The sequence below is a fragment of the Tasmannia lanceolata genome, unplaced genomic scaffold, assembly GCF_043159265.1.
Source record: "Tasmannia lanceolata isolate RefF3 unplaced genomic scaffold, GAP_Taslan_0.1 ptg000018l, whole genome shotgun sequence".
NCBI lineage: Eukaryota > Viridiplantae > Streptophyta > Magnoliopsida > Canellales > Winteraceae > Tasmannia > Tasmannia lanceolata.
In genome coordinates, this window is record NW_027518695.1 from 60,421,632 (window position 1) to 60,438,900 (window position 17,269).

Here is a 17,269-nt window from a genome sequence, read left to right on the forward strand (position 1 = left end):
GTATGAATTTGAGGGATCTTGCTATTGTTGACAAGTCTATGTGAGGTCAAGATGGAAAGATTTGTATGAATTTTGGGGAAAGATTTGTATGAATTTTAGGGCATGTAGAGGAGATCCAAAGCAAGGCCCAACGATTCAGATCAATCTATATCCGATTGTTGGTCATTAATTCTTAGTTTTCTAATCTTCTGACCATGATAAGAACGTGTAGGCGATGTAGCTAGATTTTTTTTCCTTTGTGTGGTGCTCCTTGCTTGCCACATAACTCTCAAATATGAATTATTGCATCTTTTTCTCCTTACTTTTCTTTCTGTGTAAAATTTGTTTTACTCATAAAAAAAAAATTTGTTTTACACCCATTTTACGTCAAAAGAATGATCCATTACTTGTTTTTCCCCACTGCAAGAGGCTCTCTGTGCTAAAAAACAGAGGTGTTTTGAGTTCATAGTGATCTAATCTTGCTTTTTTGGAAGCACAATTTGTTAGTTCGTTGCTGCTTTCTTTGGTTTTTCTCTCCAATACAGGAAGAAGGTATGGCAGATCTATTACTGTTTTTGGAGTTTCTAATCTTGTTTTTGGAGTTTCTCCATTTGATTCCAGTAGTGATCCAAGTTTAGCCTAGTTATTTCTTGTTGCCCGGTATGAAACTCTACTAAGATTTTTTTATCTTTCTTCAACTGAGCCCTCCACCTTAGCTTTTTTCTAATGTATGGTGCTCGTTGGCTTGAGCACGTGAATGGGATAGATGAATTATTGCATCTTTGACTATTAATGGCACAATTAAATTTTGCTTTTCTTAACTATTGTTTGATGACATTAACTACTGCTTAAATGGGCCTCATTTGATTAGTAAAAATCTCCCGACTGGTGCTATACTAACGATTTGAGATGGACCACTAGTATGATCCCATGAATTACATATTTTGGCAATATGATTGGCAATATGTGTCCCATCATTAACTAATCTGATCCATCCATTTGATGGGCCATGCTATGTGATGTCAAGATGGAAAGATTTGTATGATTTTTGGGGCATATATATAGGAGATCCAGAGCAAGGTCAATCAAGCCAACGTTTCAGATCATCTCACAGATGAATTATTGCATCTTTTTCTTTTTGGTCTTGCCTCACAATCAACTTACTTTTCTTTCCTGGCGGTGATAAATTCACCCCCTTCTATGTATGAATTCACCCCAATTTTTTCAAAATGGAAGGTACAGCCCATACCATAGGATGATCCAAACCGTCCATTTGATGGGCCACATGTAAATAGGTTGTGCCCCAAAAATCATTTCCATAGGATGATCCCAACTGTCCGATCTATAGAATTTTTCACAATTTGAGTCCCTCTTTAGATCTTGACATCACATAGCATGGCCCATCAAATGGATGGATCAGATTAGTTAATGATGGGACACATATTGCCAATCATATTGCCAAAATATGTAATTCATGGGATCATACTAGTGGTCCATCTCAAATAGTTAGTATAGCACCAGTCGGGAGATTTTTACTAATCAAATGAGGCCCATTTAAGCACTAGTTAATGTCATCAAACAATAGTTAAGAAAAGCAAAATTTAATTGTGCCATTAATAGTCAAAGATGCAATAATTCATCTATCCCATTCACGTGCTCAAGAATTAGATATTAATGAGTGTCCACAACTATAGTCATTGCCAAACATCATCGGCCTCCGTAGGATGAGAATTAGAAAGTGCCCTCTAATGCAGCAGTTTCCAGAGGGAATGCTCGACATGCTTACATATCTCTCAGTTGATAATGTTGAGATCTTTTCTAAAAACCTTACATCCCTCCAAACCTTGAAAATTTCTGAATGTTCACAAGTCGAATTCTCTCCAAGCATGCTACTGCCCCCCACGCTTAAAACCCTCAGTATCTTTTCTTGTGATAATCTGAAATCCCTGCCCAAGGGGATGTTGAAGAACCTCACCTCCCTCGAAACATTGACCATTAGTTGGTGTCCTCAACTCCTTTCCTTGCCGGAGGAAGGGCTGCCCACCACGCTTCTGGGATTAGGAATTTATGGCTGTCCGGAAGTATGGAAACAGTGTCAAAGGGACGGAGGCCAATATTGGCCCAATATCTCACACATCCCCAAAATAGAGATAAATCACTCGAGGGTTTGAAGACTACTCTGGAGAAGGTACACGACTGTCTCTCCTCTTGGCTTTTGTTTTATTTATTTTTGGTATGTAAGGTGGGATTGAACCTCCGACCTCCAGGTTGATGAAAAAGCCTTAACCATTGAGCTAGAGGTTCAATCCCAAATTAGGGCTCTTGGATTTTATTAATCATATGAATAGATTTCAATCCATTATTTATTTTAAAGAATAGTAAACCTCAATTTCTCTCTATCTCTCTTCATTTCCTCATTTTCTCTCTTTCACTTTCTTACAAAACAAAGGAAATAATTAATTTTACTGGAATTTCAGGTTCATAAAGAAGGACACTCATCCATGAAAAATTAAAAGAAAAGGCAAGTGAAAATTACCCCACTTTCTTCTCCCCAATCCAATCATTTCTTTAATTTTTTCATTATATCTCAATTTTTTTTGTCTTAGTCTTTGCCTAATATACAGTAGATTATGACTTGTTTGAGACAAAAGGAACCCTAACTGGGATGAATTTATTTTTTATGCTTCATTGAATTTATGCTCTGTTTTGGACCCGTTGATTTATGTGCCTTGGGTGGAGTGTTTGTTGTACTTTTCTTTGTTTTCCTTTTTCAACAAGTTTCAACTAATCCTTGAAAAAGGAAAAAAAAAATCTTTGTATATGTATACATTACTTGAGAATTTGATCAATGTATGAATGTGAGATCTGTGCATAATTAAAATTAACAAAGTCAAACCAGCCACCATGGATTTTTATTTTCCTTGCTACTCATTGGTTGTTCCTTGTCATTATTTCTTGGTATCATTCTATTAATTGATCTTGTGGCTGAAATTTTAGGCATTCAACTCTTCTTCCTTTTTATTAAGTGTTGGTTTGCTTTAAATGTTATTTGATTCGTGATTTCATTTGCAATTGATTACATTCCCTATACTTATAAGAAGATGAAATTGTGTCTACACTCTAAAGGTTTCCCTCTTGAATTTATTATGCCAACTTCTGTTAGAACTGAGCATCAAAACTCTGTTAATTTTTAGGTTGAGAGGTACATGCAAGATGTGATGCTAGTAGAATGCTTTCTTTGTTAGTATGTCTAGGTTGAGATATTTTAATCTAAAATCAAATTCCAAATTAGTTGATGTGATGCTAGTAGAATACTTGTGTAAGAGATTTGCCGGACTCTTTGTTCTAGCTCTATAGATTAGAATGGAACAACATGATGCTGGAAAAAACATCTACTCAAAGAAATTCTAGATGCCCATACAAAATTCTGTCTTACATGGTTCAAAGTAGGTTAAATGTTTTTCTTTGTTATATGTCTAGGTTGAATTTTTATTCTCCAAAATCAAATCTGACATTAGTTGATATGATGCTATTAGAGTGGTTCTTACATTTTTCTTCATTTATTTTCGAATTTACTTACCCAGTAGTCTAGAATAAATTGTTACCTTTTTTGTAACAAAAAGAATCCAACTGGGATGAATTTACCGAGTACCCATCGCTGAATTTAAGCACTGTTCAGGCTGCTTTGGTTCTTATGTGTTTTCCTTTTCTTTTTCCTTTATTGGCTTTTTCCCTTGGTGTAGTATATGTTTTATTTTTCTCTGTTCTCCTTTTACAATTAGTTTCAGTTTCTCCAGAAGAAAATAACTGTCTTCATTAAGAATGTGATCAATATGTGTAACTAAGATCTATGCATAGTTAACTTTATTAATGTCAAACAAGCCACCATGGATTTTTATTGAGCTTTCTATTCATTGGTCGTTCCTTGTTATTATTCTTTGTATCTTTTTTATTGGTGATTTGATTTGCAAACAATTACATTCCATATGCTTATAAGAAGATGGAGTGGTGTCTAAAGGTTTCTCTTTTGCATTTATTACAGCAACTTCTATTATAACTTAGCATCAACATTGAATTAATTTTCCAACTTGCCTGTACCTCTGTCTCTATCTCTCCCTCTTTCTCACACGTGTGCACACACATTGAATTTTTTTGCTAAATAAGAAAAATTAAAAACACAGACGCAAACACACTGGCATATTTACTTCTTTTTTGTTAAATAAGAAAGAGTTAAACACACACACACACACACACACACATGTTAACTTAAATTGCTTCATTGGACCTTTCTTAGTTGCAACTTTTTATTGCTCTAAACTTTCTCCAATTTCTTTCAAATTCTCATCTACTCTTTTAGCTTAGGCCTACAAAATAAAGAATGATAAATAAGTTGGAGGTTATATCCTAGCTCACCTACCCAAAAAAAATGAATTATCCCTGCATGTTTCCATATGTTTCCCCTTCTCCGTCATATTTGGATGCCTTTATCCATTCACTGAGGTTAGTCAAAAGTCTCAGTTGGGGCTAAATGTGATTCTAAAGACTGTATCCATGATTTCTTGTACAAGAAAAGATAAATGGGGAACTGTGGTTTCTGCATTCAGAATTAATACAATATAGTAGACAACAAAAAGTTGACCTTTTACTTCTTCTTTGTAAAGAATTTCCTTTTGGGGGTCTATTTATGAAATATATTATGTTAGAATAAGCTTATTATTTCCTTTCATATAAACTCAATCCTATATTAGATAGTTTCTATAGACTGAACATGTTCTCAAGCCAATTTGGTTGGGAAGAGTTCATTTCATTGTCATCCATATTAAGTTTCTATATATGGATTTCAGTCCAATGACCAATTTGCTTTTGTAAAATTACATGCAAGGTTGTTTTGGATTTTTCTTTATCCCAAACTATCAACCACCCTACGCAATAATGTCAACTCATCTTGCTACATCTGGAGAAAATTGTCTTTCTTCCATCATAGTACCTCCATATCCAGTCTAGATTAAATTTCCTTGAAGCAGAGACCAGAAAATTTTCATAAAGAAGGAAATATTCCTTTATTCAAACCTCCAAATGCCTATACTATCTTCTCCAAAGGAGGATTATTGCATGATCCATTCATATTCATAAATAGAGTTCACCTTACATGACAAAATATAAAAATTAAGCTTCATTGGAAGGTACGGATCGTTCCTTTTTCCATATTTGTCTATTGATCTCAGTCTTAATGTATAAAAATTAATCCCAGTTGATTCATGCCAAGCCTCCAGAGCCCAATATGGAACATGATTGCTGAAACTTCAAACAGTGATTAGGAACATGCATATCTAGTAGTCATGATTAATGTATAACTGATGTAAATCAAAAGTAAACACAACATGAATTGGAAGATTTTTTTAATGTATGAAGAGAAACCAATGCTACAGCCATCTATTGTCAAAAAGGTGCTGCCCAAGGGGGTGAACTTCCCTCTCCTCATCATCCCCTCCAACTTGATCGATCAGGAGAGCATTATATACGATTATAATACTTTTCTTTCATTAATTCCCTGGTAGGGGTCCCCCAAACCCCAGCTTACCCACCCAAAAAACTTTAATTCGAACAATGAAGTAGAGAGATAGAAAATTTTAAAAATTCCTATAGAAATTTCCCAACAAATAAAAAAATTCCAAAATCATGAACTGTTTTTTCATAGAAGCAGTAAAAAAGATCCATTAAAATTAGCAATCATGAATTGTTTGTGAATAAAAATATCCATTGAAAGGAATAATCATGAACTGTTCCATTGAAAGGTTACCATGAATTATGTGGAGAGCCCTTGTACAAAAAGCTTCTTCTAATGTCTACACCATAACTTTCTAGTCCTAAACTGATAGTACTTTCTAAATGAACCCAAAAAAATGTCTCCTTGGTACTCTATAACTATTGAAACTTAAGTAAGTAATAATATTCTTTGCCTAGAAAACTCAGAAAAAACAACTTTTAAATTATAAAAACTATCGATTTACCTACTTCCTAGAAACAAACGATGACTATTTCTCCTATTACATGTTTGACGAAAATTCAAAGCTATCCAAATACAAATAGCTAGAACATGGGTACAAAGCACAAAGAAGGATGTGGAGGAGATAAAGATAATTTCAATGCCAACGATAAAATAACATTTAACACTATCCGGAAGTTGAAGGGAAGAAAGGCTGCTCGGCAATTCTATATTCCTCACAATTACCAGCTTTCAATCTTTTAAGTATAAATGTCATATCAATCAAAAGTTCCATACATGAACCATGAACCAACTCCCTTATCTGATATAGGCTATCATTGAAGATTTCGAACAACTTACAAAGAATAGCAAACTATGAAAGGTAAAGTTATGCAACCTACAATGCATGGAAAATTCAAATACTAACTGCATTCATCCTAGAAACAGTCTACAATGCATATAGGTCAACGATTGGCAACTCATAACTACCATTTGGACCCGCAATATGTGGTCACAGTAGATTGACCATCATTCTTTTCTCTATTCAAATTCCTTCTTTTTATGTTTTATTTTTTTGAAAAGGTAACAGATTTTTTTATTGCTGTAAGAGTAAATACAACAGAGGGCACGAGACATCCCACAAGTGTAAAAACCCATAGAGCATGGAGCCTGAAACTTCCAGTCCACCCATAAGCATACCAACTGATAGCAGACTCACCAATATGCCTCCTTTTTATGTTAACTTCCTTTTCGACTCTTTCTTTTATTCTTTTTAATTTCGTCCACTTTTATCATGGCAAAGATGGCCTCCTCCTTGTGAACCATGTGACTTATATTCTTTGGATGACATCATTCTCCCTTGCTTGGAAAGAAAGTCGCCATTGGGTTTCATTCAACTCACCATTTTGGAACTCCACACAAGTGAACATCTTGCCAAAAAACAAAAGTAGCTTGCATCAGAAGCCATCCAATGAGACTATTTTTTGCCTTGAATGTGGTCTTCCCATTCATTACCCGAGTTGACTCGGATTTGATCTAGCCACTTCTTAGTTTGACTTTGTTGAACATTCTATACTAGTGAGCATTTCAAACATGTCATCTATCTACGTCTATCCGTGCTTGTTGATTTCTGTTTATTATGGTATTTTAGTTTTTTGGTAATTTCTTTTATGCAAAATACATTGTCAAGCTCATTAATAGAAAAAAGAAAAACAGATTATTTTCCCCTATGAAGGATTTCTCCTCTCTCTCTCTCTCTCTTACATGATTTTAGAAGATATTACACCATTCCATTCAATAGGGATCAAGTTCCCTTAACAAGGGATTGAGTTTAACCTCCTATTAGATACACAGTTTTCCTTCTTACACCCTTCGAAGCCATAGATCCTTTTTCCTCTTCTATATAGTTCTCAATTCTATCTTCTTTTCAAAACCCTAATCCATCTCTCTCCAAAAATGGAAATCCCACACAGATCATACTCTCCTCTTTAAAAAAATTTACCAAAATTTTTATTATTGTCTCACTGTAGACTCTTCCAACAAATTATTTCTAGGAGTACAAGGTCATTCAATTCTTTATTATTCAGTTATGTTTTTCTGAATACCCATTATCGTTTGAATTATCTACTTGTTTAGATGTTGCTTTAGTTGAACATGCAGCGAAAAGAATTTTCATCCTGTAGTTTTTCTACAACTTTACATTCCATGACTTTATTTATCTCAAAATTGTTATGTTTTTGTATTTCATCTAAGCAATAAATCAAAGACGTACCAAATTGACGCGAAGTTCAAGTAATATATATGTCAACTTACATGCTAATCTTTTCATTCAGGTTAAGCGAATTCAGCGGGCACCATTCTCTTATGGAACAATACAGATGGCATATTATCTAAATATGCAGTCTGGAACGGATCTTGAACATCATGTAAGTATAGAATTTAATAACCAATAGGTACCTCCGTACAAAAAAAGTTATGCTTGGTTACTATGCAATTCATGATTTCCTTCTTACCAACCACAAAGATAAATCTGCATACATTTTGATGTTTTCCTTTCCTTTTGTATTGTTATATTGGTCTGATGCTTCAGGACTTCCTAAAGGAGCCTCATGAACTGTCTTTTGACCCAATATGTGTTCGTTTTTTAGAATAGAACAAAAAAGGAAGAAGAAACAAGTTCAGAGAGTTGAATTGCAATATTCTTAATAGCTACCACAAATTCAAATAGCCAATAATGAAATCTCCATTACCAATTCTATGTAAAATGCCTCTAGATGCACAGCCAAAATTGTTTCTTGAAGCTCCGTCTTTGTTAACAATTTTTCTTTGCTTTGCTGGTGTGTATTGTGTAACTTTCTACGAAAGCATAAGTGGGCAGGGATTGCAATGCAAAGCCACTGGCTCAATCCCTAAGTCTTGTACAATCATTGAAAAACTGATGGTTCAGATGCAACCGAGCAACTGTAGTATGCTTTTCAACACCAAAACCATGTTTTGTTCGGCCCTAGAAATCTTACTAGTTGAGCTCTTTTGGATTCTTCATCTGTTGATCCTACCACAGATGAATTTAATGTTTGCATCATTTGATTGGAAGCTTTGCCCCCCCTAAATGAATAGGAGTTGTAGTTGTAGAAATCTTTTTTTTTAAGACATAGGATATCCCCACCCCAATTTTTAGGGTGGGACAATTCCCTACAGATACGCGCAATCACCCTACATGAATAGGAGTTGTAGAAATCTGACAGGCCTAATTCAATCTCACGTACAAAAGGAAACAAAAAAACTAATATAATGATAACACGAGTGTTTTATGCGGTTTGAAAATGGTGCCTACATCCATGGGAGAGACGACAATCTTGTATTATATGAAAAACATATGAACAAAAATTACAATAGATTAATGAAGTAGAACTCTTGGCAGCTCTTTGTATCTTCAAGGAAGAACTATTCGAAAATCTTATAGTCAAAGGTGATCCATGCCAATTGATGTAGTAGAAGAATGTCCTATGGACCTTGGAGATTAGCAAAATGGCTGTTAGAATTCTATCTATAAATATTTAGTCCAACATTCTTCAACTAGATTTCGACATCTGCTAAAGATACTGCAAATAGGAACCAAAGGAGAGAGCGTGGAGCGCTCTTCGCAAAGCATTGAGAACACCCTCCCCTTGCAGTAGTTCGTGGTACACGTCAGAGGGGTTGTTGTTCATGTCCGCGTCCTACTACATCTATCCAAGCAGCGAATGTTTCATCCATTTTGTGCTGCTGTTTTGTTTCAGGCACTATTTTCCTGATGGCAGGTTCTTTTAGATTTAGTTTTTTCTTAGGCATAGTGGTTGGGTTATAGAGTTGTTAGTACTTTTTAGTCACCTGCTTGGTACCTTCTTTGTTGGGACATCTCGTTCCATTTTGCTGTACCACATGGTTTTATTTTCAAATGATATATTTTTATCTTTAAAAATAATAATGTAGCCTAGGCATGTGGTTGTATTCAGAAAGATTACCAGGTTTTAGTCATGAACTTAAGTTGAGTTGGCATGGCTAGTCACCCTACTGAATAAAATGGTGCACGACATTCTAAAATATTGGATAAAAATTATTTTACTTGGAGTAAAATAGGACAATAAATTCAAATACTCAATAAATTATTTTTTGATTTTTAATTTTGGAAACTTGGGGGGCCGATAACCCCATGTTATCCAAGCCTCAAACAAAGACATGGTTCGGAGCAACTGGCGAAAGTGTTGGGACCACTCTTCACAACCCTATCAGACAATATGTATCCCAATTGTTCCAATACTCAGCCATATGGGTGTGTGGCACTATGAGTGCATGGAGCTGGCATTCACTTTGTAACTTCTAATAATTCTTCGATATTGGCTTTACATTCAAGGAAACATTATTGTACTAACTGAGAATCTGTATGAATATGCTAAAAAAACGCATAATAGTGAGAGACTGCAAATTTTAGCAAATACAAAAATAATTTACTAAATAACAGCGTAAGTAGTGAAACAATTTGATTATGTAGCCTGTAATGTAACACTGAAATGTATTGACAATCCTGTATTCTTGTATATGAGAGCAGAGAAATATATTAAAATGCTGTCATTGATTACTTATTTTATTAGGTTGCATCAGTAAACAGAATTGGAAGTTCAAAAAGTTAAAACCTCTACATATTGGCCCATACCTCCTACTGACAAGTAGAAAAACTAAACTAAAGAAATCTAGATGCCAAACATGTAATCAACAATCCAGAGAGTTGCAAAATAAATGTTTGCATAACTTATTAAATGTCTTTCTCCTAATGATAGTACTTTCAGTACCCAATAGGTTAAGCATTGCTGCTTTAGGCACCTCTCAACTGGTGTGTTCTGTTAGAGCATAAGTTTGGACTTGAAGAGGACCCTATTGGGTTGTTGTACCATGAAAATTGCTTGATTTACGATTTGAAGTGGCTTCTTAGGTAATAATATAAGAGAAATGACTATTTTGTTGTACCCTGAAAATTGCTTGATTTATGATTTGAAATGACAATACTTGCTCTCTACCCCTTATAAGTTAGGCATTTCTCTTAACTCTATCCAAAATCTTGAGTTGTGAGATTAGCTAAATTAAGCTACACTCATCATTTATGATCCACGGCTCACTCAATTAGAGCCCTAACTACTTGAATGAAATGAGTTCCAAAGATGCTATTAATCGTTGCGCTGGAACAATCAGGTCGAGAGTTTGTCCAGTCATCTCCATGAGGAATTTAGCTATGCCACCCGCCGACCTTACACTATGAGTACTGTTGTAGCAAAGCCAACAGGAAGATCAGTCCCCGGGCTCAATCTAGGCTATTAGCCAGGGTCAAGATGGATGAAGGGGTTGTCAGGGAGCTTTATAAGGAATTGTAGGATCCATAGCTGAAAATACTGAATCTTCAAGGCATATACTTTTAGCTGCTCAATTTCATTTTGAAGGATTTCTGTTAAATTTTTTCTATCTTTCGGCCTTCGTTGAGTTCCTCAAGATACAATCTGATGGCTTGGTGATACGTATTCCTTCTTTGGATGCAAAGTTATATTATGGAAGGATTTGCTGCTCCTCATCCTTTTGGAGTTATGGAAGGAGAGGTATACGAGAAGGTTCAAAGAATGTTGCAAGTTATGACAATGGTCTGATGCTCTGATCAAACTTATTAAAGATGATGTCTCAGAAATGTCTACCAATACTAAGAAATTATGAAGATTTTCTAGGCGTTTGTCTTCCATAGAAAAAGCATCCCTTATGCCCTGTTCGGTTGCTCATTTTGGGGGGATTGTAGGAGTTTCAAATGCTTGATATCTTCCAAAGATCTCCCCAAAGCGTGTTCGGTTGTCATTTAGACCTTTGACCACTAGATAACTTCTAGACATCATTCTTGCTTTTTATCCTAGGTGGAGCCTACGTGGCGGAGATGCTCCCCCCATAATCTTCTCCCCAAATTTCACCATTTTGGTGGAATTTGAGGAGAAGATCTCAAGAAGTTCTTGTCTTATTCTCTTTTCTCCCTTTCTCTCTTTTCCACCCTTCATTTTGGTAATGGCACCCTACATCTTTCGCTAAACTTCTCGCGGATTGCCGCGTAACCGAACACCACCGGTCAATCTTCCACTATTCTTCTCCCAATCTAATCTTCTTGTCTTCTTCCCTTTGATTTCTTCTTCTCCTAATCCCCCACGGAACTTCCAGCAACCGAACAGAGCATTAAGATTTAGTTCTTTCGTCGTCAGGGACTGAAAAAAATTAACAAGCTTGCAAAATTTGTATCTATCCTTGAGAGATTGAATCTCTCAGAAATGGGCATAGTGACTAAACAGTACGTGCACCATATTCAAAATATTATGTCATCTTATTATAATTCTCAATATTTCAAGAGAATACGTCATCTTGCTCATATACCACTCATAGTCTAAGATCTGGTTGGATAGATTTGCTCAGCCTTTGTTGGGGACGTCAAGAAAAAGTACAGAAGGTTATATATTGTTTTATTCTTCACTAAATAATAGTGGGGCCAAATAATTTTCTTATCAGCTGCCTAACTGCCTTTGCAAGTGTTCTAGTGTAAAACTTATTTTGAATAGAGATTGGTGGTGATTAAATTCATTTTAATGTTATTTCTCTATTGGATACTTTCTGAAATATCCAGTTAGCTTTCCATTCAATACTCATTACTGTTTGAATTTGTCACTTGTTTAGATTTTGCTTCAGTTGAACATGACTATGTAAAGAACTTGTCGTACTGTAGTTTTTTCTCCACCTTTAGATTCCATGGAGTTATTTCTCTGGATATTCTATGTTTATGTAATATAGCTATGCAGCAAATCAGGGATGTATCAATTTCAGCTAAAATTAAAGTAATATAAATTCAACTTACATGTTAATCTTTCCATTTCAGGTTAGCAAATCTTTCCATTTCAGGTTAGCGAATTTAGTCGGCACCCTTCTCTCGTTGGAAAAAGTACAAAATGTGAGATTATGTGTATCTGCAGCCCTCTGTCCAGGAGATAATAATGTATGGTTATGTTTTCCCCCTACAAACTTAGCTATGATTTGTTTGTATGCAATTCATGATTGCAATATAAATATGTACGTTGTTATTCTTTTTGTACTGTCATATTGGTTTTATACTTAAATGAGACTCATAGATTAGCCTGTGATTGAATTTATGAAAAGAAAGAGCATGTTGTTCTTGTTTTTTAGCATAGGAAAAAGTCTAGACTGTTGCATTACAGTATTCTTAATAGCAACAAAAAAAAATCCAAAGGGCCAACAATGAAAAGGTTCGGATGAATGTATCTTTTGTACTATCATCCGATCAAGGTGGTCTTAACAACAATAGTGTGGATATGTATTCACGGGTCGGATGAATGTATCTTTTCACATCAACGAGGCACATGTAGAGCTCAAAATGTGGTTGTTGGAAATAGAAGAGTCCAATAGACAGTTTTTTATAATAAAAAAAAAGAGTCCAATAGTCCAAGAAACAGTTATCTTAGCACCTTTCTATCCTGTCATCATAGTTCTATATCACTGTGTCCAATCTATTTGAGAATATTTCAAAATTTCCTGATGGTCGATACATTGGGACCTTCAAATCTTTGTTACAATATAGTGGGGATCAAACCTTTGTTACAATATAGTCGGCCTACCTCCACGTGATGGACATTCTCTCACCTCATTGGATTACTTGAAATGAATGATCGGATGTATCTCCCTTTCGGAAGAAGTTGTTCGAATTGCTCATTCTGTGATAGCTATGCCTATTTAGAGATTTTTTATTTTCTTCCCCATGACTTGGTTATGCTTAGTATTTTTTTATCTTTATTTTGGGGTTTACTCTCATATTCTCAGTCTGTAGGTTTATCCTTTCCCTTTTCTGTTTAATAAAAGTTATCCTGCCATTAAAAAAAACATATGGTGTTAACTATCACACAATAAAAACCAGAGAGAAAACTCGATTCACGGCCTATAATATGGGGAGTAAACTCCATTAGAATCCATTCAAATGGGAACGATCTTGTAGGAGGAAAATAGGAAGGAAAAGACCTAATTGGAAGAGGATTCATAGTCGACAATTATGGATTAGCACATGAAAAGATAAGCTTGGGTGAGAGAAGCAAGGAAAGGAATTGGCCTAACCACGTAAAATCTCAATGTTCATCTTGTGGCTTGTTTTCTTATTTTTACTTTTCTGTTCATTTGTGCACAATCGGATCGGATTTACCTAGCGGATTTTCTCAACATCCTGTTCGTTGAAACCGGGTCTAGCATGTCTTGTCGAAAGATTTTCCATTTATTGCTTCACAGTTTTGACAGCAAGATTTTACATGTATTGTTGTGCATGTCTTCAAAAAGGATTTCTAACTATTGTGTTATCGAGATTTCTACTATTTAGAAATAACTTTTCTTGAGACCTGGACATTTTATTCATGAAAATACCAAAATATGTTTTATGACAAATTGTTATCTAGATTAAATTCAAGCATGTTTTTTGAGATTCTAATTTCTTATTTATGATAAGCTTCGGATATGTTTTATGACCATGATTGGGGAAAGTATTTAATTTGGATTTCATGTTATATCTCATGGAGGAGGCTATGATCTGATATCCCGCCAATGAGAAGCATATGTTGGCCCTGTCGACTTGTATTCTAAGAAACCGGTTCTTTAACCATCCTATTTATTCCCATTCTTGACATCAGAATCATTTTTTATTCTTTGGAATTCTTTCTAGAATCAGAATCATGCTTCTTAACTCATTTCTGAGAATTATTATTTTAATTCGTTAGAAAAAAATCATCTTCTCTGGTAATGAAAAAAATTTATTCTAGAGTATAATTTGTGACAAACCTAGTTTTATAGAATGAAAACATAAACTTTATAATTATGAAAGGGAAATGTTATCAGCACTACTATAATGATCGGAGGGTTGGGATCAACCTATGGAAATAGTTTTTGGGCACACCCTATTTAGGCTGTGGCCCATCTAATGGACAGTTGGATTATCCTATGGTGCAGACCATAACATACTTTTAATAAAGTGTGGAGTGCCCTCATTAATATATAGTAGTGCTGATAACATTTCCCTTAAGAATATGAGAAAAGGGTTCCTAAGGGTGCCCTCATATAGCTTATATGAGGTGGCTCTTTAAAAACATAGGGGCCCCACATTGTTAGGATGATCCGAAGCATTCATTTGAAAGGCCACATCATAGATATGGTGTGTACAAAAAATCAGCTCCATTGGATCATCCTAACCCCTCCAAAAGTGGGGGCAAAAATGGATAGACACATTTTGTCCACAAATCTGCCCATTTTTGCCCCCACTTTTGGAGGGGTTAGGATGATCCAATGGAGCTGATTTTTTGTACACACCCTATCTATGATGTGGCCTTTCAAATGAATGCTTCAGATCATCCTAACAATGTGGGGCCCCTATGTTTTTAAAGACCCACCGCAGCTAAGCTTAGCTGAGGGCACCCGCAGGAACTGCAAGCTCAAATAGAAAATAGGTGCCAATATCAATTCAAATATTTAGGGAATAATTACAATTGTAGTTATCAAAACATGTGACAATTTATGAGTTTATAAATAAAAAGTGGGTGTTATCAAAACAACATAATGCTAACTTTACCGTGTTGAGTCTAATAGCCCTAAGGCCCTGTTCCTTTCAACATAAAGCTTGAAAACACTTCTGTCTCCCTCCCTCGCATGTCATCAAAGTCCGGACCCAATACCGGAGAAATGATATATTCACCCTGTTTTTTACTAGGGAAATAAAAAAGGGGCGAATATATCACTTCTCAATTTTTCTCTCAAATTTCTTTTGCATTGGAAACAATTATTAGAATAAAACGGGTTTCTACCTTAGGCCCTGTTCATTTTAGATTCTGAAAACCGATTGTGCAAGTCAAACAGATTATTGGACTTAATTTTGAATCCAATAATCGATTTGGAGCCCACAATCGGTTGTCACAATCTCAAACAAACTGGGTGTTAGGGTTTTTATTGAAATATGAATTAATTTCCTTTTTTTCATTTCTATTCCGTTGAGGAATTATAAACTGAAGGGTGACCTTGCAAAAAATCATCTACAAGGGCACTTCCATTGGTCCATTTTAAAAAAAAATTGCACGATTTTTTCTCTCCATGATTTAGAAGGAAATGATACGCTTATGGTTAACTTATGGGGATATCATCATAGACTAAAGGTCCCTCTAAATGAAAATTGAATAGGGCTGGTTCAAGGAGAAATTATATGGTGGGCGACCGTGAAGTCCCGTCAAGATGGTACGTGAGACGTACCACCATATTTTATCCAACAGCGGCCTCTTTAAATTACTTAAAAAGTGTGCTGCTATTGGATCAAATATCAAGGTTGGCGGTACCGTTTTAACAGTACTTGACTGTCGGGCACCATATAAAAACTCAAGTTCAAGGTATCTTCTTTTTTTTCATATGTAAAAGTGGTAGGAAATTTTAGAAATACTTTTCCTTTCCAAACTTTTCCAGAAAAAATCCAAACAGAACCTTAGGGTGCGTTCTTCAACAATTCTGGAGATTTTCTTTCTAAAAATTAGAATTAATCTTTATCTTTTAGAGTCCTTTGGAATCAGAATTGTGTTTTTCTAATTTAGGGATAATTACATTTACACCCCCTCAACTATGGCCCAATTCCACTTCAGACCCCGTGGTATCAACTTCACTAAAGACACCTCCGAGGTTTCAATGGGTTTTTTAATGTGACAGAGTGGACAGAGAGGATGAAATGACTATAATGCCCTCATCTTCCCAAACAAATAATTAGGGTTTTCATACATGAAAACTGAAAATTAGGTTTTCATTCAAACCTTATTTATCAATATAAACCCTCGATGTAGGAGTTTTATTTGTCTTCATTCACATTATTATCATGATTTGCACAAAAACCCTAATATTTTAGGGCTTTTTTTGTTTTTATCAGTATTTTTTATGGAAACAATGTTTGATGTAGCCATGGGGTGGAGTTTCATTGTCGATGGTGGATGTGTCTTGTCGCTCTCTCTCTCTCTCTCTCTCTCTCTCTATATATATATATATATATATATATATATATATATATATATATATATATATATATATATATATACTAGTGGGACACCCGTGCGATGCACGGGGCGACATAGAAAGGTAGGTTTTAGAAGTTTATTTTATAAAAAAGAAAGAGAAGAAATTGCATCTGTAAAGAAGATTACAAATTAGCTATGCTCCATTTAAAATGAGTAGTAAAATTTTTTGAAAAGGTAAAAAATGTAGTAAAACATGAGAGAGAGAGAGAGAGAGAGAGAGAGGGCTGGTAGAAGAAGGGCTTCCTCTTCCTCACATACATGGAAGAAGATCTGCTTCCAAGGAAATAAATAATTGTATCAGATTCTGCAATATAATCATGTCAATAAAGATTGCTAATTGGAGGAAAATAAAATAAAAATAGATACCAAAGATTTTTTTTTTTTGAAAAGGTGATACCAAAGATATTTGATCATCTACAATAACCAATACCAAAAAACATTGATAGAGATATGCCTAAATATTACGTACCCAGTTATCATAGTTGTCCATGTCAATTCATCTTTGTCAGGCATTCCATCCATTGAACATTTAACAGACATGATCCATCGACACCACCCATTACGTAACATGAACAAGTGATAGCACTGAAGATGGAAACTATGGATTATGGCCAATTTACAGGAAAATAAAACCAAAACAGAAAAAAAACGAAACTCAATGAAC

The 17,269-nt window shown here is 35.1% G+C and overlaps 1 long non-coding RNA gene across 1 annotated transcript; it reads left to right on the forward strand.

The window, feature by feature from the left end:
• Nucleotides 1–537: 537 nt before the first annotated feature.
• On the forward strand, nucleotides 538–12,673 carry LOC143851679 (uncharacterized). The gene is made up of 4 exons (XR_013236451.1): nucleotides 538–2,167; nucleotides 2,457–2,500; nucleotides 7,798–7,890; nucleotides 12,393–12,673. It is a non-coding gene; the product is annotated as an uncharacterized LOC143851679 (long non-coding RNA).
• The last annotated feature ends 4,596 nt before the right edge of the window (nucleotides 12,674–17,269 follow it).